Source organism: Lissotriton vulgaris, chromosome 11 (assembly GCF_964263255.1).
Source record: "Lissotriton vulgaris chromosome 11, aLisVul1.2, whole genome shotgun sequence".
Taxonomy (NCBI): domain Eukaryota; kingdom Metazoa; phylum Chordata; class Amphibia; order Caudata; family Salamandridae; genus Lissotriton; species Lissotriton vulgaris.
In genome coordinates this window covers 543956396-543979098 of record NC_141699.1, presented here as the reverse complement: position 1 = coordinate 543979098, position 22703 = coordinate 543956396, and the positions used below count along the sequence as shown (strand labels likewise).

Genomic DNA, 22703 nt, shown 5'->3' with positions numbered 1-22703 from the left:
GTTCCTTCACAATGTTGAAGAGCTCTTTGCTGTTGTGCGCATTGTTGTCTAGGCGGTCTTTGAAGGAGGCCCTTTTGACAGATCTGATGAGGTGATGGTGTCTGCGGGTGGCATTCTTGTGAGTGGCGTGGCTGTCCGGAGTTCGTTCACGGAGCCAGATCTTCTCCAGCTTTCGGCAGGTTTGCTTAGAGGCACGGAGGTCTTCAGTGAACCAGTGAATCCAAACTTCAGCCAATAAAGTGTAAGCTTAAGCTCTCCTACTCCCTCTAGAAGTCACCGTAACTCGTATGTCTACCGCATGCCGTGTGTGAAGGAGTCCCCTGGAAGAGCTCTGCTCTAACCTCTCAGTGAACCTGAAACTGTTACTATTTTGATTGGCCCTGGATTTGGACCTGCCAGTCTTCAGCACAAAGGTACTGTGAGTTGTTTTTAGGGTAGATTTGGTCTTTTCTGGACCAGGGAGATCTTTTTTATCAAACAGCCAACTGCCAACAACAGTCATCGTAGCAAACCAAATTTCCTGTAAAGTGTGCATTATTGGTTTGTTGGAAAATCAATAAACAGAATTTTTTTAAAAAGCTGTCATCATAGCTGACGGAGAGAAGAAATCTATTTTCAAACGTTCATCTTGTGGACACAAGAAGATATACACTGATGAGCCTCATTCTCAGTGTATTTAGTGCCATTGTATCATTCCGTGTATTTGTATCATAAGATGTGGTATATGCAAGACTTTCACTACTAAGACTGTTAAGGAAGGAGAAATTAGGTTAGCATTGTTTCATATAGCTCAAAAGAATTTCCACCATCTAAGGGGAAATGCCTTCTCTTCAAGGGAAGATTCTGTGAAAAGCGCCCCTCCAAGCACTTTCACTTAAAAAAGAAGACAGGTCAATGGAGGCAATCCTGGATCTCAGGCAACTAAATAGATTTCTAAAGAAACAATATTTTCTGATGTTTATTCTACAAGTAGTCCTCTGATGATGCAGAAAGGAGAATTTATGACCTTCCTGGATTTTCGGGATGCATACTTCCGCCTACCCATTCACTGAAAACACAGAAAGTACCTTTGATTCTTGTAGCAGGACACTACCAGTTCAGGGCACTACCTTTCGGGCTCAAGTCAGCACCTCACATTTTTACCAAATGTCTCACACCAGGAGCAGCCTTTCTCAGTCAAAAGGTCAACAGGTGTTCCCATAGCTGGACAACTGGCTTGTGAAATTACCATCAAGAGAAGTAGCACAGGCTTTTACAACAGCCTGCATCCGTCTTTTCCGGAGATTGGGTCTCATTGTTAGAGTGGAATCATCTTTATAACCCCAGACAAAAATACAATTTCTGGGTGCAGTAGCCAGTCAGGAACCACACCAGGGCAGGTCATTTTTCAGGGGGCATTTCTAAGATACCATCTGAGTGCATTTTACATTGAATCTCACACTGGCATCTGTGTGGGTTTAATGTGCTGAGAAGTTTAGCACTAAACTTCCCTGTTTTCAGTGGAGCCATCAGGGAGCTGTGGAGTTCGTAATGACAGACTCCCAGTCCCTATATTCAGAATGGCTTCACTGCACTTACAAAGCTTGTGAATGGCACAGACACTGTAGGGGCATGTTGCTCATGCAACAATGCCCTCACTGGTGTTAAGGTTAGGGTGTTATAGCGCCCTGCCTTTAGGGATGTATGGCCTGCTAGAGGGGTGACATACCCATGCCACAGGCAGTGTTGGTGGGCATGGCACCCAGGGATGGGTGGCATGTCGACTCTTCAGTTTAGTCTGCACCAAAACACGCAACCTGCAATAGCAATGCATGGGTGTTCCGGTGAGGGGGTCTCTGAGGGTGGCATAATACATGCTGCAGCCCTCAGAGACCCTCTCAGGCCACTAGGCCCTTGGTACCAGGGGTATCTTTTACAAGGCACTTACATGTGGCCCAGAGGTGTGGCAATTGTGTAAACAAAGGTACAGTTTTGGGAAAGAACACAGGCCCTGGGAACCTGATTGGCAGGGAACCAGGGCACACATAGTCAAGTTGGCATCATGTATCTGGCTAAAAGTCAGGGAGTAACCGTGACAAAAGGGGCACTTTCTTACACCTACTAATCCAGAGCAAGGTGAAAGAGGGGTCCATTGGAGAAAACACACCGACCTCATGGAGCCATGGCTGGGCTTGATGAGTCAAATGAGCCCTCATTGTGACCTCAAGGGCAACCCAGCCATGTAGGAATGCATGGCGGGTGACCAGATGTTCGAGGCTTGGAGGGACCAGTAGTCTGTCTTGAAGGAAAGCAATCTGGTTGCGTAATGTCTTATAAAAAAAGCATTCTGCTCGCCCTTGGAGTGGACAGGACACAGGTCTGAGTTCTCGGAACCCAAGCTAGATATCAGCCAAGGGGCTATGAAGGGGCCCTCTGAACCAGGACAAGCAGGGGAGACCCCTGGTGGCTGCAGGATCCCATCCTGGTTCTGCGACATGGCAGGCCATAGAACGAAGTCCAGGGCCAGGGGCTTCCACTCAAGGGCCAGCCTTAACTTTCAACTGGGGCCCATCAGAGCTCTTTATATCTGGCCTGCGGGTCCCCATCCCGGGTCCGGTGAGAGCTTCTTATCCCAGGCAGACAGCTGAGGCACTCTGAGGTCTGCGGACCCCTGGCACTTTCAGACCAAGCTGGTCTAAACATTTTTGCCCATGATGGGGGGGGGGGGCTTCCCTTGTCCCAGTCAGAGTTCTGACCCAGGGCCCGGTCAGAGCTCCTGAGCCTGGGCGAGCAGAGGAGACGTTTCTGCGGGATCGCATACCAGGCACTTTGTGACATGGCAGGCCGGAGAAAGGAGCCATGCCAGAGGTTTCCACCTCTGGGCCAGCCAGAGCTGTGACCCAGGGCCCTGTGAGTGTTTCTGAACCAGGACAAGCAGGGGAGATCTCCTATAATCTGTGGAACCCCATCCCAGGCACCTTGCACTATTTCGGGCCAGATAGAGGATGCCTGGTCAGAGCTTCAACCACTGGGCCAGCTGGAGTCTGACCTTGAGCTCAGTGAGAGCACTTGAACCTGGACAAGCAGGAGAGATCAATCTGTGCTTGCAAGACCCCGTCCCATTTACTTTGCGACACGGAGGGCCGGAGAAGGGAACCCAGGGTAGAGGTCTACCACCCCAAGACCAGCTGGAGCACTGACCTGAGCCTTGCCTGAGCTTCTTATCGCAGGCAAGCAGGGGAAGCCTCCTCGGGCCTCAAGTCCCCATCCTGGGATCCATTTGACTGACACTGTGGGCCTGCAGGAGCTCTGACCATCTCCGTCTCGGGTCCTTTGCGACATAGCACACGGAAACCAGGTACCTGAGGTCCTAACCATTTGCCCACCAGAGCATTACCCAGGCTTATAATTAAGGCTTCCAATTTTTCGTTTTCACTGATTGTTACAGAGAAATACAGACAGAAATCAATGCGTTTCCTGACTGTATATATTTTTAAAAGTGGAAAAATACTGAAAATTGTGCGTCTGAGTGGCTTCCCATGCTGTACGCTGTGAATTTGAAGACAACAGATGAGCAGATAGATAGCATGGGGAGTTAAAAAACAAATTAAGATATCTTTAAATACAGGCATATGTTAAAATATATTTGCAGTAAATTGCTGATATTTAACTGTAGTTGTAGTGTTTTGCTATATTTGGCAGCTGAAAAAAAAATAGATAATTACTAATAAGATGGCCAAAAAATAAATATGGATTAATACAGATGGAAATGTAAAAAAAAAAAAACCCATAAAAACGGGAGCACTACTTATGTTCCATGCACACCGAATGACAGGAGGGAACATTCAAGAAAATGTATCCTGCCTCCTGGAGGTCCGACTGAGCTTAAAACTTCAAATGAACCCTCATTGGGCCTTCCGGGGCAGCTCAGAATTCTGCACACTGAGTCTTGTGAAGGAAATTATGCATTTTGTTCATTTATTTTAAGTGCAAAATATCACCAGTACCGTTGGCATGACACATTTTGCTCCACACATGTAGACTTGGTAAATGACCCTACATTAAATTATGCCCGGCCCAAGGCCGGCTTTAGGGCAGTGCAACTGGTGCAGCCGCACTGTGTGCTGACCTCTGGGGGAGTGGGGTGGCGGGAGGGAGGGGCACTGTGCTTAGCAATAACTTACGATTTCAAAACACCTTCTGCAGAGTTCCTTGTGCATACAGCTTTCAGGCAGCAATAAAATTGTCAAGATAACTCTTCTGATTAATATTGCTGTTAGATGTTAGAGAGAGAGAGGTCGGAGTTTTGTCTAGTGGCATGAAGTAGTGCATGATCTGTATTTTGTATGGTGAGCTAAGTAGATTACTGCTTTTGTCACAGAGATCCTCGTGTTACAGCAGAACATACGATGCATCCCTAATATACAACAGTGACTATTACAAACTGTCCTCAGAGAGCTGCATGCAAACTGCATAAAATAGTTAGGACCTTATATTTTTTCTCCAGTTTTTCATTATCTAGTCCTAGTGTTGCTAAAAAGGGTTAGTTTGGGTAGATACCATTTTTTATTAGTAAAGCCAGCCTTTACAAGTGCTTGAAAACTAACGAAATGTATGTGAACGAGGAGCTATTGAGAAATGAGGGGCACTTTTGCCCAGTGCTAGCCAAGGAACCTGAGGAGGAGGTCATGAGGGAGGAGCAGCAAAACTAACTGTTGCACCAGGCGCCAACAGCACTAAAGCCTGCCCAGGCCTACCAGGAACCTGAAGGGAGATGTAACGCTTCATGGCCTCATCAGGGGTATGAAGCACTTATAAATTCAACTTTACATAACATCCAAAATGTTAAACTGGCATTATGTTGCGAGATGGGTAGGACTGTGTCTTTTATGCCTGCTAAGCAGCCATTTGCATCTTGCAGTTCTTTGTCTGCACTTAAGGCCGTCTCACAAACAATATGTCAAATGGGTGGCTTCTTGTTGTTATCAGAAGTCAGCAAGCCCCTCCTGGAAATGCCTGTAGGTCAGTTTACCATAGATAAAGAAGCAAAAACCTCGCTCTTAGACAAGGTCCCGCTGTCAAGGATAAGTAAAGTGGATCACACTGTGTGGACAGAATATGATTCTGTGGTTGAACAGGCCATTCTTAATAATCTCGTCACATAGTCGTGCTTTTATGATAATCATTCTTGCATCCTTTGAATTCTCTAAAATAAAGCTTGTGAATCTATTTAAGATCTCCATGTTCAAAAATAAGTTACAGGCCACAAACTTGTATGGACGTTCCATGTTTCTTTAAGGTCCAAAGGTAAATTAGCTACACACATCGACACTTAGCCACATGCCATTAGCAGAGCAAATGTCTCCCTTCCCACTGTTTGTATCTGTGAATACACGCTGCCCTCCAGACTGGTTGAACCATCTGATTGAAGACAATATCGGAGGTGCTTATATTAGGCACCTCTTCTGTTTTACTGACACAGAAGAGCACCTGGACCCCAACAGATGAACTCAACCTTGGGAATTCAGCAGTGTGGTTGCCGGTGTTAGGTGTTATGGACAGTGGTGCAGCTGTTATGTGATCCTCATCCTGGCTATCTTATGATCAGCTCTGTTAGGTCCTCCTACTGGTGATGGGAGCAGATACTGTCTGTTCCAAGCAATTCATGGACTTGATACAAATAAAAGTCATAGTGGTGGACTTTTCCAAGAAGAGGAGGATCGCCTTACAGTCAGGGCTTGTGTGTACCATACATATGACGTTGAAGAGATCACTGCCTTGGTTACGACAATACCCATTCCCTTACCACCTCCATGCCTAATAAGCACTTTACCGGAAGAGCGCCTTGGATCCCCTGTATGGCACTCTGAGGAAACTACAGAGGCTTTGGGTATTGCGTTGCCACTGGACCTGAGTAATGTTCTGATATTTATTTGATAAACCCTCTACCCCCCAAATGTGTCACTGGGTTTGGAGGGGAAATATGAGGCAGCCAGGGTGACAAGACTTCATCTTATTTAAGTGTTGGGCATGAACACAGACTCCAAGAGCCAGATAGAGGGGCAGAACCAGCTGGAATATGTCTTGTCCAAAGCAGGTGATGCCTCTGGTAGAGCCACACCCTCCAGCTCCCTCTTTTCAAATGTACCTCTTTGTCTTTATAGGTTGTCTCTGAAAATCCGCCATCTTGGAACAAGAAGCAAGAACATCTACGGAGAATACTGGGCCAGCAACTGGGAACGTTCCACAGCACACAGAATCCAAGAACTCCATTGCTTCATGTGTGACCTCTCACTCTGATGCATCATCTGGGACCAGTTGTTCAGCTGAAATCTAGAACTAAACCTTGGTCATGTCATCACTACAAAGACTCTAACTTTAACAGTGGAAATTACTGGTCATGGGAGGGGTTCTAGGCAACATAGGAAAGGGCAGTCTAGTTGTCCCACCCCACGCTACTCAAAGGAGCATGTGAAACTGACTGAGGATAATCACCTTTAAAGGCAGTCTCCCTTCTGAGAGTGCATAAAGAAATAAGATTAGCATTATTTCTTCTCTGGCCTCACAGTGTGCAGAGAGGGTTGTGTCCAGAGAAACTAGTGAATTGTTTGTACCATTCATGAATAGACATTGACTCATCTGTCAGTTCTGAAGTTAAAAGATGGCGTGTACTGACCCATCTGGAATAAGCATACTCTTACTACATGCATCTGTATTTTTCGAAAGAGAAGGATCTATTACCTTTCTGAATACCCCACCCCACCTCCTCCCAAGCAAGACATGACTAGAGAAACAGAAATCGTACCTTTGAACCCACAGGAAGAAGGTGTGAAACTAAGAAGTCGCTCTTTGTCCCCCTGGCAACTGGTCTAAAAGCAAAGCCCCCGGGGAGCAAGTCTGAACGCCTCAAGAAAAGGTCTTAGAACCCAAGGATGCTGATCTGGCAATGCCAGCCGGGGAAGAATGTCTTGGGATACCAAAGCATGAGAACCCATTAGCAAGTGTGAGAACCCAGGGAAGCTGGTTTAAAAAACCAAAGAGAGCAGGCATTAGAAACCAGTGGAATCAAGAGAACCCTAAGGCATGTCTGAGAATCCAATCAAGCACAGATTAGAACACCAGGAAAATGAGTCTGAGGATCTCAGTGAAGCAGGTCCTTGAACCCCGAGAAAGAAAGTTTTAGAGGCCAAAGATGCAGCTCTGAAATTGCCTTGATGCTACCCTGAGGACATCTAGGTAACATGTCTGAGAAGAACAAGAGAGTAGTCCTTATAAGCCTACGGAGTAGGACTGACAAGTCTAAGGAAAAGGGCAGATGACCCTAGTATTGCAGCTTTTAGAAAGCCCTAGGAAGTGGGTCTGACAACAAGGGGTGCATTTCTAAGACACCATAGAGCAGCTGTATGGGGGCTCCAGAAAGCAGGACGGACAGCCCACTGCAAACAAATTTTAGAGTCCCAGGGAAGGAGGTCTGAGAAATCCAGGAAACAAGTCTGGGAATCTGAGGGATGGAGAATGTAGCATGTGTGGCTGTAGATATACATTCTCTGCATACTTCTGCCATCTAGTACTGGGCGCTGATTCTTTCAGCTTGTTTTTGTTCAAAGACCTTTTTGGTCACAAGGTGTGTTGTGACCCCTCCTTTGGCCCCACACGCACTAGGACAGAGACTTCACCTCTGATTGTTTTTGTTTTTTACTTTAGTTCTTATGTTCCAGTGACAGCTCATGGACCATCGATGATTTCCCTGGAACCTTTAGTGCCAATCATCAAAAATGTTGATCAAGCAGCAGAAGAACACCTCGCTGCATCGGCGGTGATGCAGGATTCCTCTTCAAGTTGACTTGGCACTACCTCGTTAAAAGGAACTGATCATATTGAGAATGATTGTTGAGGAAGGGTGTTCTGGAGAAGGCACCCTTCCAGTTCTGTCCTAGATGCTGTACAAAATACCTATGGTCTAGCTAGCATCCTTTGTTTAACCTCTGCCTGTCTCTAAAGCATGAGTCCACCTCAGCGTTGAAGTGTGAGAAAACCTTCAAATTCTGCCATGAACGTCTATGTGCAAACCACATGCTGCAGCAGCAGGACCCACCTGAAACTCCAGTCCTCTTCACATCAGAGATCGAAGTGGAGAAAATCCCTTTCCCCAAGGCAGTGGGCCCAGGACAAAAACACCCCCTCACATCCCCTATCTCTCCGCATGCACTCAAAGAACAGCCCTCCGAAGATCGACCCCAAAAATGCCCACTCACAAAGTTCAAGCGCCACTTCCAGATGAGTTATCTGTCGAGCCTCAGGGTTGAGCCAGAACAGACCCATCAACCCTGAAAGACAACTCCAGGAAAGCCTTGGCCGAGGTGTATTCAGCTGAGGTACCAACCCACACAGACTCAAACCCCAGTCTCAGAGAAACCACCCCTGAAATCTAAATCGATTCCGAACCCTTCTTTGAGATTGGCCTCCAGACCTGACGCAAACGAACAAGCCCCTTTTTACCCTCATGCTTGATTTTTCCCGATTTGACGCAAAGGACGAACTTTGCCAAACTACATCAGTGATTCCCATGCACATCAGCCAGGGAAACGTAGAAAGCTCATCTTTGAGGAGCAGATTTCCCCCAAACTTGAGTCCTAGCCCATTCCTAAAAAAGTAATGGGCAAGGCCACCAGTCCCCCACCTCCCCCTTTCCCCAAACCTCAACAACAACCAACACTTACACACCAACCTTCATCTTGTCATTCTCTACAGCTGTCTATTCCCTCAGACTGACTCAAATGAGGATAACACATGTGAGTCTTACAACCCATACCATGACTCGGCCCGGCCACACTCAGAGACGGGGATGATCATTGGGAGGGCTATCACATTGGTTCTCAGGAGAATGTCAATCTGGAATCTTACCTTGTTATGCAGTAAACTCTCATCAACTCCACTGTGTACCGCACAGTTGTCAAGAGGGCAGTGCAGTCCTATAAGTTAAAGCCCAATTTGGCTGAGAAGGAGGATGACTTCTTGGATCAAAACCCTTTCCAAGACAGAGATCTTTGCAGTACCCCCATATGATGAAAAGCATGACCAGATGCACCTTGCAGAACTTAAAGGACCAGGTCACGGTGAGGACCATTATCCCATGTGCTGGAATAAAAGTACAAGTCTACACCAGATTAACCAGTTTACATCCGGGGCAATATCCCATCTGTCTCCTTAGAAGTCACACTGCAAGGAGAAGGGCCTAAGCTCGAGCAATTGGGGATGCTCCTCAGGACAAGGAGAGCAAAATTGATGTGGCTGAGAAATGGGGTGGCTATGGGGGCAGCCATGCAATGGAGGATTGCCATTTCAGTTGGACTACTCTTCAGGTTTGCTACAGTGGGATGAGATGATAAAGCACCTCGCTGAGCCCTACTGAATGAGGATGCAGGAACCAGTCAAAAGGCAAGTTGATTTCCTTTTGAGGCATTACACCTGGTTCTGGGTTTCGAGTTTTATGCCAGAGGTTGAGCATCACCTGACCAGTATCCCTTTTCCTGGGGAGCATCTGTTCAACCCACAGGTTAGCAGTTTACTGGAGAAGATTAAAAAAGGATCCAAGACTGCAAATGCCATGGGTGCTCTGTAGACCCAAATGCTCAGGTAAGCCTTTCTTAAGCAGCAGACAAGAGGGGGTCCCAAGTCAGCTACTCCTCCTCAAATGCTGGGGGCACCAACACCAGCAGTTCTTTCAGGACACTCCATGACCCAAATCCTTCACTAGAGAGGAAGACAAAGACAGCGGTGGCTCTGGCAAAGGCGCCTCTATCTCCAAAGAATGGCTCACCCATCATTCCCCTCTATCACACCCCACCAGCCTAGAGAAGAATAAGTATATCCCTTCAGCTAATCCTCCTCAAAAGCTGGGGTGCCAACAGCAGCAGTTCTTTCAGGACACTCCGTGACCCAAATCAGGAGAGAGAAGATGGTGCCTGCCTCTTTTTCAGAGAACATGTCCTCTTACGATGAGGACTATAATTAAACTGTTGGGGTGATGGATTTATCCATAGCAGTAGTGCTGCATGCAAGATAGCGCATATGTCTCCTGTAGAAGTGTCTGGCAAGAAAATGGTCACAAGTGGACGGCCACAGGGAAGACCTAGTGTTAATAGGTCTCAGAACCAAGCGCTCTCCTGTGGTGCAAAGCAAAACTTTGTTGCTGAGCAGGTCTTTTCTTGACCCTCAACCGCAAAGGACCATCACCATGCATGTCTCACACATGAGGTGGGGAGCACATCTCAGCCATGTGACTGTTCAGGTTGCCTGGACAGAAGAACAGGGGGGTTATCACATAAATCACCTGGAGCTCAAACTAATCCATTTGGCACTCAAGCATTCTACAGTCTAATTCGAAGCAAAACAACCCTGACAAAGACAGTCAGCATGACAACAATGTAGTACATTTAGAAGGAAGGGGGACTCCCTTGCCCCGGTTGTCAGAAATAGCCCAACAGGTTTGGCATTGGACAATTCAGAATCACGGAGCATCTGCTGGGAATGGGCAGCGATTTTGCAGCATTGTTATGCAGGACTCATTAATATGTCCACAAAAAGTAAAATAATCCCCAAGCACTTTAACAGCACTTTCACAGGTGAAGCTCTATAGCAGTCTATCTGTTTGCCCCCAATCAGAATGCAAAATGCCAAAATGCCAAAATGTTGCCTCCAGATACCCACAGCCGCAGTCCATGGGCAAAACACTATGGATGAATTGGTCAGGAATATTTGCCTATGCTTTTCCTCCACTACCTCTGATCTCATATGTTGCGAGTAAAATGAGACAATTATAGACCTTCATTCTGGTTGCACCAATATGGATGAGGCAACCTTGGTACTCAATGTTGCTGGAAATGTTGGTACATCCTCATGAAAACCTACTGCTGAGAGACCAGATTCCTGACTCAGCATCAAGGACAGTTCAAAGATCAAGACCTCAGACAGTTGAATCTAGGAATTTAGTACCTCAGATCTTAGAGTTTTCTCAGTTTAAATTCCCAGAGTGTATGCAGATCCTATGCAAGAAACGTAAACCCACAACATGTGTATGCTATGCTCCAAAGGTGAAAAAAATGTGTTCATTACTGTTTGGGGTAACACCGAGTTCGCTGCACATCATCTGCTGTTTATTGCATTTGCAAAAAGCAGAATTGGCATGCACTTCTATTCGTTTTCATTTAGCTGCAGTGACCGCATACAGGCAGATTAGAGAAACAGTATCTCTTTTTAAAATTCCTGTGGTGAGGCCTTTTTTGAGGACTTTAAAAACAATTTCATCCAAGAGCGCCTCCAGCGTCAGTCTGTAATCTCAGTGTAGCTCTATCAAGACTGATGGGCCCTCTGTTTTACTTTCTTGCCTCATGCATTTTTTCTCTTGGACAATCGCCACCCTAGTGGTTATCACATGTCTGAGGAGGGTCAGTGAGCTGCAGCAACTAATTGGTGGAAGAACCGTTTATTCCTTAATGTACTGTATTGATAGTACAAACTCCATCGCAAAGCAAAACTGTTTGTTGCTTTTGCAAAATCTCATGAAAACTTTTTTTTTTTGCTATATGAATGTATTTAATGTATCTTCACTAAGAAAACCTTATTATTAAGGGTGTATTGCTAACTGGGTTATTAGATGTATCATTGATACCCGGTTTTGCTAAGGCCGCGTGTAGATTGCATATAGTACTTCGAGTTGATTCCACCTGCAAATAGCACGCAACTATGGCTTGTCTATGGAATATTCCCATTGCTGACATCTGTAGAGCTGCCACATGGTCAACACTACACTTATTCGCGAAGCACAATTGAGTGGATGTATAGGCCCATAAGAAGTCCTTGACTGGCCAAACAGTTTTAAGAACTTTGTTCCAGGCATCTGCATCATCTGGCTGCTAGCCACCTGTTGGAAGGTACTGCTTTACAGCCTATGCAGAGCATGTGTATCTACTGACATACAAGCTATGAACAAAAATTGTTACTTATAACCATCTGTTCGTAGGGTATAGTGCTGTATAGTGCTGTAGATTCAAAGGGTGCCCCCCCCCTTCCTCCCCGAAAGCTAGCAGTGATCCACGATGTTCACTATGAGTATTCTTTGAGAATGAACAGCACATTTATTTTGTTTGTTCCTTCACTACACTCCTCTAACATTCAAGGACACCGTAAGGATTTGGGGGGCCCCAGTTCAAACAAAATTTGGGGCCCCCTGCTCAAAACAACTCATTCATTTTCAGCTCATTCTCGCCCTCAGCATCTATAGTCTCATCATTGACAACCCTGTTTGTTGTCCCCCAAATCTTTAGGGTGCCCCCATTCAGTGCAAAGCCTTCTAATATTTATGAGATATTGGAGACCTGGGAGCCCCTTTTCATATTGTGATGGTGGCCCCATCATTATTGCATTACTTCACTGTCTGGTACTTTCTTTATAGCCTAATGATGGGGCCCCTAGAAAGGTGAGGGCCTTTAGACAGAGCCCCCTTTGACATGCCTTAAAACACCTCTGCTAACAGTAGTCACTTGCTGTGGAAAAACTGTCACAGGTGGAGTCTTTGTCCTGGTTCGCTGTTGGCTGAGGGAGGAGTCATAACAGATCTCATGAACAAAAATTCTTCGAACAAAAACAAGCTGCAAATAACTGTGCTCAGCATTAAATGGCAGCATGTGACTACAGCACTACAAGATATGAACCAATAGTTACAGGGTAAGTGACAATCACTACCCGCTACAAACAGATGGTTACAGGATAAGTAACATTTTTCTTTCTTTTCACCTGGGTACAAATTAAGCCGTTTTTTGTTATGCCCAAACTGACTTAACGGACGCAGAAGGCTCCCTCTGCCAGTTACCCAAGTGAAAGCCAGAGAGCCTATGCATTTCAGGAAGCCAAACTCTGAAATGCCTCCTAGAATTATCTTCTCTCTTTTTCAAACTTTGTATGTCCAACATATTGCAAAGCATCTTTCATAAGGTTGTACTGCCCTCCTTCACCATGAGGTAGGATCCTGATCCCACACCCTCGACAGGCCAGCTGCTAATGACTGTGTTGTCCTCCTCGAGATACTGCTTTGCCTCATCTTCCCAGCAGGTGGTTGAAACATCAACTTTCTACATGTTTTCGTATAATGTTATATTTTGGTATGTTTGCTCATACATTTCAAACTCTAAGTGACACAGAGTAGAGTGAAAGTGAAACAGAAATCAGAGGGACAGTGATAAAGAAATTGGTGAGACAACGGAAAAGAAATTAGGGAGACAAAAAATGAAATGTAAGGGTGAGAATGAGAATGAGATGCAAACCTGAGGGCACTGAAGAAGAAATCAGAGTGGCGTGGAAAGAAGTCGGGATAACCGTATAAAGGGATCGAGGTGAAAGAGAAATTTAGGGGTCAAAATTAAGGAGCAATCACTGTGGCAGTGAAATAGAAAGAAGTCATGATAGCTGTAAAAAGTAACCAGATGGGGAAAGAGAAATTTAGAGATCAAAATTAAGTAGCAATCACGGTAGCTGTGAAAGTGACATCAAAAGTGCAGTGAACGTGCAACTGAGTCAATTCGAAATCAGTGATGTCAATGAAAGGGTGACCCATAGGTCAGTGAAAGAAAAATAGGTGTCAAAGTGAAAGATACATGAGAATGGAAGAGAAGGCAGCGAATTCAGTGAAAGTGAAACTAGAGGGGTGATATTAAAAAGAAACCAGGGTGTGCAGTGGAACAGAAATAATAGACCTCAGTGGAAAAGAAATTTGGTTGAGAGTTAAAGAGATATGAGGGTGAGAATGAGATGGAAACTTGGGGGCAGTGTAGGACAAACCGCTGAATGACACAAAAAGAAATGTGTGACAATTAAAAGCGATCAGAAGACAAGAAAGTGGGGGGCATGAAAGGAGCAATCAGGGTGACGGTGAAATTGACACCAAAAGTCCAGGGAACGAGTAACTGCTTAAAAGTGAAATCATTGGTGTCAATGAAAGAGAAACTCATAGTGGCAGTAAAAAGAAAATGGTGTCAGTGCAAAATACATGGAAATGAGGGGCATAATACAGGCCCATGCAGCGGGGGCAACCTTTAGACCCCCCCCCCCCCTTTCAGCTCGAGACCTATGAATATCTTTGAAACATGGGAGTATCAGGGCCCCTTTACCACATCCTTTAGGGGGAGGTCATCATATTGCATTGTACCTCTGATGAGAGTGAAAGAGAATGCAGGGGTGCTCTGAAAGCTATTAAGGTGTGCAGTGAAAGAGACATTAGGTTGCAATGAACGGGACCTTAGGTATGGACCACCCCTCCGCCCACCATGCATACAGCAGGAGACCTCCCCTTCTGTGGAACCCGGCTTGTGACCATGTGTGACAGTTGTAGGTGCCTTGAGATGGCTTTGCTTGCACGAGGCTACGTAACGGGGATCACTACCTCAGACATTACTCTGAAAAGGTGCATTGGTCCTGTTTGCAGGACATTAAAACACAGAGCGTTCTTTTAGCTACTCTTGGGCTGCTCTTCAGGAAGCGCCTCGATGCTCATGTGCAGCGCTCTCTCTCTCTCAGAAAGTAACCCTTTCTCATGGTCTCTGTCTCTGAGTGATTTTACATGTGGGATTCTTGTATCTGTACGGACCGGAGGTGAGCTGTCAGAATGGTGGGTCCTTTCCATCATTTATTTATTTCTCTTTTAATTTTGCTGTTTTATTGTATTTTTTATTCTGTATCTTGGTGTTTTAAGGGGGGGAAATCACACAATAAACTTTGTCATAATTCAAAATCAGTGTTGAGTCAATGAGCGTTTCTCAGTTTTACTACAGTTTTGGAGGTGAGTGAAATGGAAAATCCACTGGCTCTGGAGGAAGTGCTAAATCAAAGAGAAGGGTCGCTTTTGGAATTCCTCCACCATTTGAGAAATCAGTAATGTCGCCCCAGTTCGACTTGTGTTTAAGAAAAAACTGCATCCGCTTCAGATTAGTGGACTTCACCCGTTTTGTTTTTCAGAAGCTTTCTAAAATGCAATTCGGCAGTCCAAGCTTCCCTTACCTTCTTTTCTCTGCAGTGGTCACACCAGGAATATGTATTAGACAAAGGGCTGAGTGTATTTTGTCTATTCGTAAAAATGAGTAATTTCATTATGTACATAATGTAACTCACTCCTCGCCTCGTTGTTTCGGAGTCAAGTCGTCGTAAAATATGTGCATGTGTACCTATTATAATGCAATCTAGATTGCACGTTCACTCACACACCTGCTAGAAATGCCATGCAGTGTAGTCCCTTTGCGAACCGAACACGGCCCAGAGTCCCCTGTGTAAAACAATGCACGGGGTTGCCTGTATAAATCAACTGACGGCTTCAGCTGCCCCATGCAAACCCCCATACAGAGAGCACCATCAGTTCAAGCACAAACGAGGTGTGGCGCAGTGGCCAGGTGCCTGACTCTGGACCACAGGGTGCACGGTTCGATCCCCGGCTCCGGCGGCAGGTTAGCCCAGCACCATCTGACTCTGGGCAATTGCTTGCTTAATGTTCCCACGGCCCCTGGCGCCGGGACACCTCTCTGGGGGTAGCTGTGCGCTTTACAAATGCTGGCATTCACATTTTACATTTACAAATGCATTCACGGTTACTAGTGCAAAAGCGCCTACAGTCCAGATACACCTGTGTAAAATGCCACAAGTGCTAGCTTTGCTTGGGCAAATTAAATGCAAACAAGTGCCTTCGCAGACTCCCATAGATCCCAAAATCGCTTGTGAAAACAGTGAGACAGTTCAGAGATACCACGCGACTCAGTGTCATTTGTTGAAAACATGAGCCGCCCTTGCAAAGCTATCTGCAAATCATGCCCCGCCTTTAGAAATGCCCATATATTGCAGTCGAATGTGTGACGGTTCCGTAAGCCGGAATCACGATGTGCCTTCCCAGCGCCGTCATTCGAACGAATGCCTCTTTAGTAAGCATCCGTTCAGCAGGCAAGTAGTTATAAGGATTTGCCTTAGGGGGCGCTGGATTTTGGAATTGGTTAATTTATTATTCCAACTCCAGTTTGTGTAACATAAGGGAAGGTGTTGGACTTTAAACCCAACACCATTCCACCAATGCGCCCGCTAAGGCAAGTCGTTATTACGAGTTGCCTGCTGAATGAATGCATACTAAAGACGGGTTTGTTCTTTTGCAGGTGCTGTAAAGGCGCAGCAGCATTCCGGCTTCAGTCTGAAGGATGTTTCCCATCGCAGTCACCTCATCTTTGTAAACCAATCAGGCTCAGGCACCAGTGCGGCCATTACGAGAAAATAACACGCAGCCCAGTGTAAAATAACACACACCCTATCGCTGTCTGTGGAAAACTGCACCACTACATGCCCAAAATACCACACATAGTCTAATATCTGTGCAAAATGCATGTAGCATAGGGTACCATGTACAAATCCCCTTACTGCTCAGAGTCACCTGCTTAAAAAACAATGTAATCCAGAGACACCTATGGAAAATCCCACACAGTTCTGAACCATATGGGCAAAAGCATGCAAAGCCCAGTGCCCCTTATGTAATGCCACAAACAGGCCAACATTTTCTATTCAAAATTACAGGCTGCTTGGATTCCTTTGTGCTACCTCACATGCAATCCAAAGTCACCTGTGCAAACATCAGTACCGTTAAAGGTGGCACCTGCATCTTCCCACACACCCTAGACCTAGAGTCTTGTGTAGAACCACACGCAGCCCAAAATCATCTGCGTAAAGCATACAACATACCATAGCATTATCTGTGCAAAACCACATGCAGCTTAGAATCCTTTGTGATAACTCCCATGTAACCCAAAGTCACCTGTGCAACAGTAGAATTACATCACACACCTTAGTAACAAGGGCAAAACTACACAGCTCAACCACATGCCCAATAGACCTCACACATAGGCTAACATTGGGGAAAAACTACATATAGCTTAGGGTACCATGTACAAATCCTCATGCAGCTCAGAGTCATCTATCTAAACACCAATGTAATCCAGAGAAACCTGTGCAAAATCCCACACAGTTCTGAACCATATGGGCAAAAGCATTCAGAGCTCAGTGCTTCTTATGTAATGCCACACACAGCCTAACATTGTCTATTCAAAATTACAGGCAGCTTAGGATCCCATGTGCAAATCTGGATACAGCCCAGATTCACCAGTGCAAACACCAGCACAGTGTGGAGTAATCTGTGCAGTCCTGAGGGAAGAACAGTTCTCCAGTATTAGGGGTGTCTTTCATAGATTCACATGCTTGAATATTCCCCGTCGTCGGAGTGGGAGTCCCACTGTAAATAAAATAGCAATAATATACTATATATATATATATATATATATATATATATATATATATATATATATATGTAATAATATAAAACCTGAAATATGTACTAGAAAAAAGGCATAAACAGCCTAACCACATTTCTACATAGGAATGCATGGGAAAAGGAAAAGACCATATGCAGTCTATCCTTGTCATTATGTTGGTCCAAACTGCAGCCAATCAGGCGTCAGCAACCCTCTAGAACCTTCTGTGTGTAAGGGAGTCTCCCTGAGCTCTGCTCAGTTTTTCTCTTCTCTTCTGTTTTTTGCCTGTTTTTTTCAACATGTCTTCAAGTAAGTAGTCCCTCTTCAGAGCTTGTTCTTCATGTGGAAAGCTAAGACTTTTTTCAGAGGATCCACACAGTAAGTGTATTTACTGTCTTTACCCGGACCATGAAGTGGGAAATTGTAAGTTCTGTAGAACTTTCTCTAATAAAACTTTAAAGGATAGGGAAGGCTGTTTACTCTTCTGGCTTCAGAGACTAAAAGACAAGGAACATGTACTTTCTGATGCTGAAAGCCTCATGTCTGGCCATTCCCAAGCAGCCTCTAAAAGAAGTAGTGTGCAGGAGTTGCCTTCTCCTTTTATAAAAAAGAAGAAAATGTCTCTTTCTTTGGCCCCTGCGGTGTCTTCACCTCTCCCTGCTACTTCTGGGCCCACGAGACCTGACTCTCAGGCTACGGCTGCGACTTCCACAGGTTTTTCTGTGAGGAAAACTGTTGCTCCGTCGACGACAGTGTCGACAACAGTTCCGTCGACGAGATTGGCTGTCTCTGGTACATTGACGACGACGGTCACAACGACGCTGGCTTCTGGATCGTCTACAGCTTTTACGTCGACAATGAAGGTGATCCTCAGTTCTAAGACTGTGTCGTCAGTCATTCCAATGTCGTCGTCGACGAAGAAACTTCCGTCGACAGTTAGATCATCGTCGACGAAAGGTGGAAAGTTGCTAGCTTCGTCTACGCCTTCGACGACGAGTACTCCGACGACGAGTGTTCCGTCGACCACGGTCCTGTCGACGAAGAAGAAGCCATTGCTGTCGACGAAGGTCCCGTCGACGACTACGTCGACGAAGGTTCTGTTGACGACACCGTTGCCGTCGATGTCACCGTCGACGACGTTTTCGACGACAAAGACCAAGAAACTTTCGTCTTCGTCGACGCTGACGACGGCACCATTGGCAGAATCATTGCCGTCTGCGATGGAGTCTTCAACTGTGGAAAGTCAACTACGATGTCATATACATTTGCCTCTCTGCCTTTGCTGCCACTGTCTTCCACTAGCTTTTCAAAGGATGACACTCCCAAGGATCATAAAGTTCCAAGTGGCCACCTTGCACCTTCTGGTGATACACTGCCTCCCTCACCTTTGTTTGCTACGGACTCGGACCAGGAGTCTGAAGTGGATGTCCATGAGTCTTTCACTAACGCTCAAAGTCCATCGGTTTAATTATAAAATGTCAAGAGTTCAGCAATGATGAGGAGGAGCAATATGGCCAAGAGGAAGAAGTGCCTGTTCAAATTCCAACTGCGACGTTACCTTTGTCGCTCATCTCTAACCTACAGAATATGTTAGATGATTATAACAGACGTTTCCCTCCATCGCCACAGGTGTCTACTGTCCCTTCCGTCTTAACACCTACGGCGGAGCCGTCAGCTGCTCCTTTCGTGCCTCCACCACCTGCAGTTACTCAGAGACATATATCCATTCAGGTACACGCAACGGTGTATCCGGATGATGAGGAGGAGAACCCACCTGATCGAGAAGATGGGGAGGTTACGGATGTGGATACTGATGATAATATGGCAGAGTGGGATGACTATAGGGCTCAAACACCGTCCCCATCTCAAGTGCCGCAGGGGGATTCTCTTCCAGTAGATATCGCAAGTTTCCATCAACTAATGGACAGAGCGGCTCAACGTTGTAAGCTACCACGTGTCCAAAGAGAGGAGGATTGTTCCCTCTACGATTTTAAGAGTCAGCCATTCAAACAGGTTCATACTGTTCCAATTATTGATTTCATCTGGACTGAAGGAGAAAAATTGATGAAAACACCAAATTCCTTGCCTGCCCAATTGCCAAGATTGGAAAAAAAGTATAAGGCGCCTGTAGGAACCCCAGCATGCCTCATTGGCCAGCCGAAGCCGGATTCGGTTGTTACACAGGCAGCCCAGCGGGGATCCCGGAATCCTGCATCCACTATCACAGCGCCACCAGACCGTGAGGGCCATCGCCTTGACGCTATAGGCCGCAAGTTCTCCACCATGTCTTCCACCACGTCTTCCACCACAGTGAAGGCGGCTAATGCGATGGCCATTTTGGGTCGATACGACTGCCAGATTTGGGCAGACATGACCGCATATGTGGCTAAGCTTCCGGATGCTTCCAAGAAGGAGGCGTTACAACTTCTCCATGAAGCCGAAAGAACATCAGAAGAACTGATTGATTGTGCAGTGGATGTAGCCTGCACTGGTTTCCGACAGCTTGCGGGAACAGCTGTCTTACGAAGACAAGGCTGGTTGCGCTCCACTTCCTTCCGTCAGGAAGTTCAAGCAAAGATTCTGGACATGCCGTATAATGGCGAATCACTCTTTGGGGCTCACATTGATGAGGCACTACAGTCCATTAAAAAGGATACGGACACGGCACGTGCCTTAGGAACCCTACAATTTAAGAAGCAGCCCTTTCGGGGTGCTCGAGGACTAGGCACCAACTCTAATTTTCGAGGAGGAAGCAATCAATATCGCTCCTATAATCAAACCAAGCAGCGTTACTCCAATAACCGACAACAGTCGTCTCGCCAACAGCCAGCCAAAACCTATAGAGTAAAATCCTCCTACAGGGGATCCTCTAACAAACGACAATGACTTGCCTTTAACCCAGCAGATTGGAGGTCGAATCTCCCTGTTTGGTTCTCAATGGTCCTCCATCACCCCGGACCGTTGGGTTCTAGACATCGTAGACAAGGGACATGCATTGGAATTCGTTACCATCCCTCCTCCAACACCACCTTCACCACCACCCCCTCACATCAAGGAACTTTTCCATCAAGTTCATCTTCTGATTCAGAAGGGTGCAGTAGAGGTGGTGCCCAGGACTCAAAGAGGGAAGGGGTTTTATTCCCGTTTTGTCCTTATCGTAAAGAAGAACGGGGATTGGCGCCCAATATTGGACTTGAGAGCGCTAAACAAGTATCTCAAGAGTCAATCATTTCGCATGCTAACGTTTACAGAGATCTTGCGTTTGCTCTTAGTCGGAGATTTCATGGCAACTATCGACCTCCGAGATGCTTATTTCCATGTCCCAATACTACAGCGACATCGGAAGTTTCTACGTTTTCGGGTGATGCAGAAACATTTCCAGTTCAAGGTCTTGCCATTCGGCCTTCGTTCCGCCCCACGAGTCTTTACAAAGATGTTGGCGCCTGTAATGGCTTATTTACGTCTCCAAGGTGTCCAGATATTTCTGTCTCTCGACGATTGCCTCTTGAAGTTGTAGTCTCGCAGACATCTGATTCAGCATATATCCCTTTGCCAGAAGGTGTTTCGTTCCTTGGGCCTGTCTCTCAATCTGGAGAAATCCCAATTGTGTCCAGCTCTTTCCAAGGATTTTCTAAGAGCCACATTGGATACAACTTTGGCGAAAGCATTTGTGTCCCTGGAACGTCAACAACGGATTCTGCGTCTAGTATCACTTCTGCTGTCAAACCAGTGCGTTTCAGTCCGATTACTGAATTCATTTCTGGGAATGGCGTCATCGTGCATCTCACTCATTCCTCATTGCAGATTAAGGACACGTCCCATTCAAGAAGAGTTGGACGGACAGTGGAGTCAAATCACAGGTTCCTTCAACGACCTAGTTTGTGTAACGTCTCGCATGAAAAGGGCGCTCCGATGGTGGGCACAACCAGTGCACCTTGCAGCAGGGACATTATTCCTATCCGTCAATCCAGATCTCACACTCACGACGGATGCCTCTCTGGAGGGATGGGGAGCGCACCTCCAAGACCTCTCTAAATGGAAAATGGACTTTGCCACAGAAAGCCTGACACATCAACTGGTTGGACCTCATGGCTATATTTCTAGCACTCAAGTCGTTTCAGCCCGTGTTTCGAGGAGAGTCTGTTCTGATACAAACGGACAACACAACCTGCATGCATTACATAAACAAGCAGGGCGGAACAAAATCTCCAGTGCTGTCTCGACTAGCACAGTCAATTTGGGACTGGGCGCTCACGCACCAAATCTCAATCACCGCAGTTCATCTCCCAGGAATATCCAACCTCCTGGCGGATTCCCTCAGCAGGTCCCAGTCATCGACCCACGAGTGGGAGCTGCACCAACCAACTCTCTAAATGATTTTTCGGCGATGGGGGCGCCCAGCGCTGGATCTCTTCGCAACACCAGAGAACCGAAAATGCCCATCTTACGCAAGTTGACATCCCCACAGAGGGTCTCAGGGCAATGCCCTTTTGATGAACTGGTCCAATCTGTTTGCTTACGCCTTTCCTCCGATCCCTCTAGTGCCTCGGGTGCTCTGAAAGATGCAGAGAGAACCCTGCCACATCCTTCTAATAGCTCCCAGGTGGCCTCGTCAAGCATGGTTCTCGGAGTTGCTTCTGCTGTCCCAATGCGAGCCCATCCTTCTACATCCTCGGATGGATCTGCTCACCATGGACAGGGGTCTCATTTACCATCCGGACCCCTCTTCTCTGAGTTTATCAGCTTGGAACCTGAACACTGTGAATTTGCCCATCTAGCCATTCTGCAAGATTGCAGAGAAGTCCTTGCTCAAGCCAGAGCTCTTTCAACTATAAAGACCTACAAGTTGAAATGGAAAAGGTTCTGCCATTGGTGTGCTGCTGCTGGTGTTCATCCCATTCGAAGCAACGCCTTCTCAGCTCCTCCCTTTCTTCTTGCAATTGGCTCAGTCCGGACTGTCTCATGCCACTTTAAAGGTTTTTCTGGCGGCAATTTCACGCTTCCGCCAAGATGGCTCCACCTCCCTATGCTCTTCTAGAATCATACGCCAGTTTTTCAAGGGACTATTCCGTAAATTTCCACCTATTCGGCGCCCTCCCCCTGCGTGGCGCCTTAATATTGTTTTGGCACAACTAATGAAATCACCATTCGAACCAATCCATAGAGCTGACTTAAAGTATCTCACATGGAAAGTGGCTCTACTCCTTGCATTAACATCTGCACGTCGCGTGAGTGACATTCATGCATTCACGATCAATCCTCCGTTTCTGCAGTTTCAACCGGATTGTGTGGCGCTTCGCACCAACCCTACCGTTTTACCTAAGGTACCTTCAGATTTCCACATTAATGAACCTGTTCTTCTGAAGACTTTCTTTGCAGACCCACAGTCTCCTGCGG

The 22703-nt window shown here is 46.2% G+C and overlaps 1 protein-coding gene across 1 annotated transcript in view; it reads left to right on the top strand.

Moving 5' to 3' along the window:
- Positions 1-6684, top strand: part of LOC147683120 (inositol polyphosphate-5-phosphatase A-like) — a 419584-nt gene extending 412900 nt beyond the window's left edge. The window contains exon 16 of the mRNA XM_086943599.1: positions 6144-6684. The gene's annotated coding sequence lies outside the window, so the exon portion shown is untranslated. The remainder of the gene's footprint in view (positions 1-6143) is intronic.
- The last annotated feature ends 16019 nt before the right edge of the window (positions 6685-22703 follow it).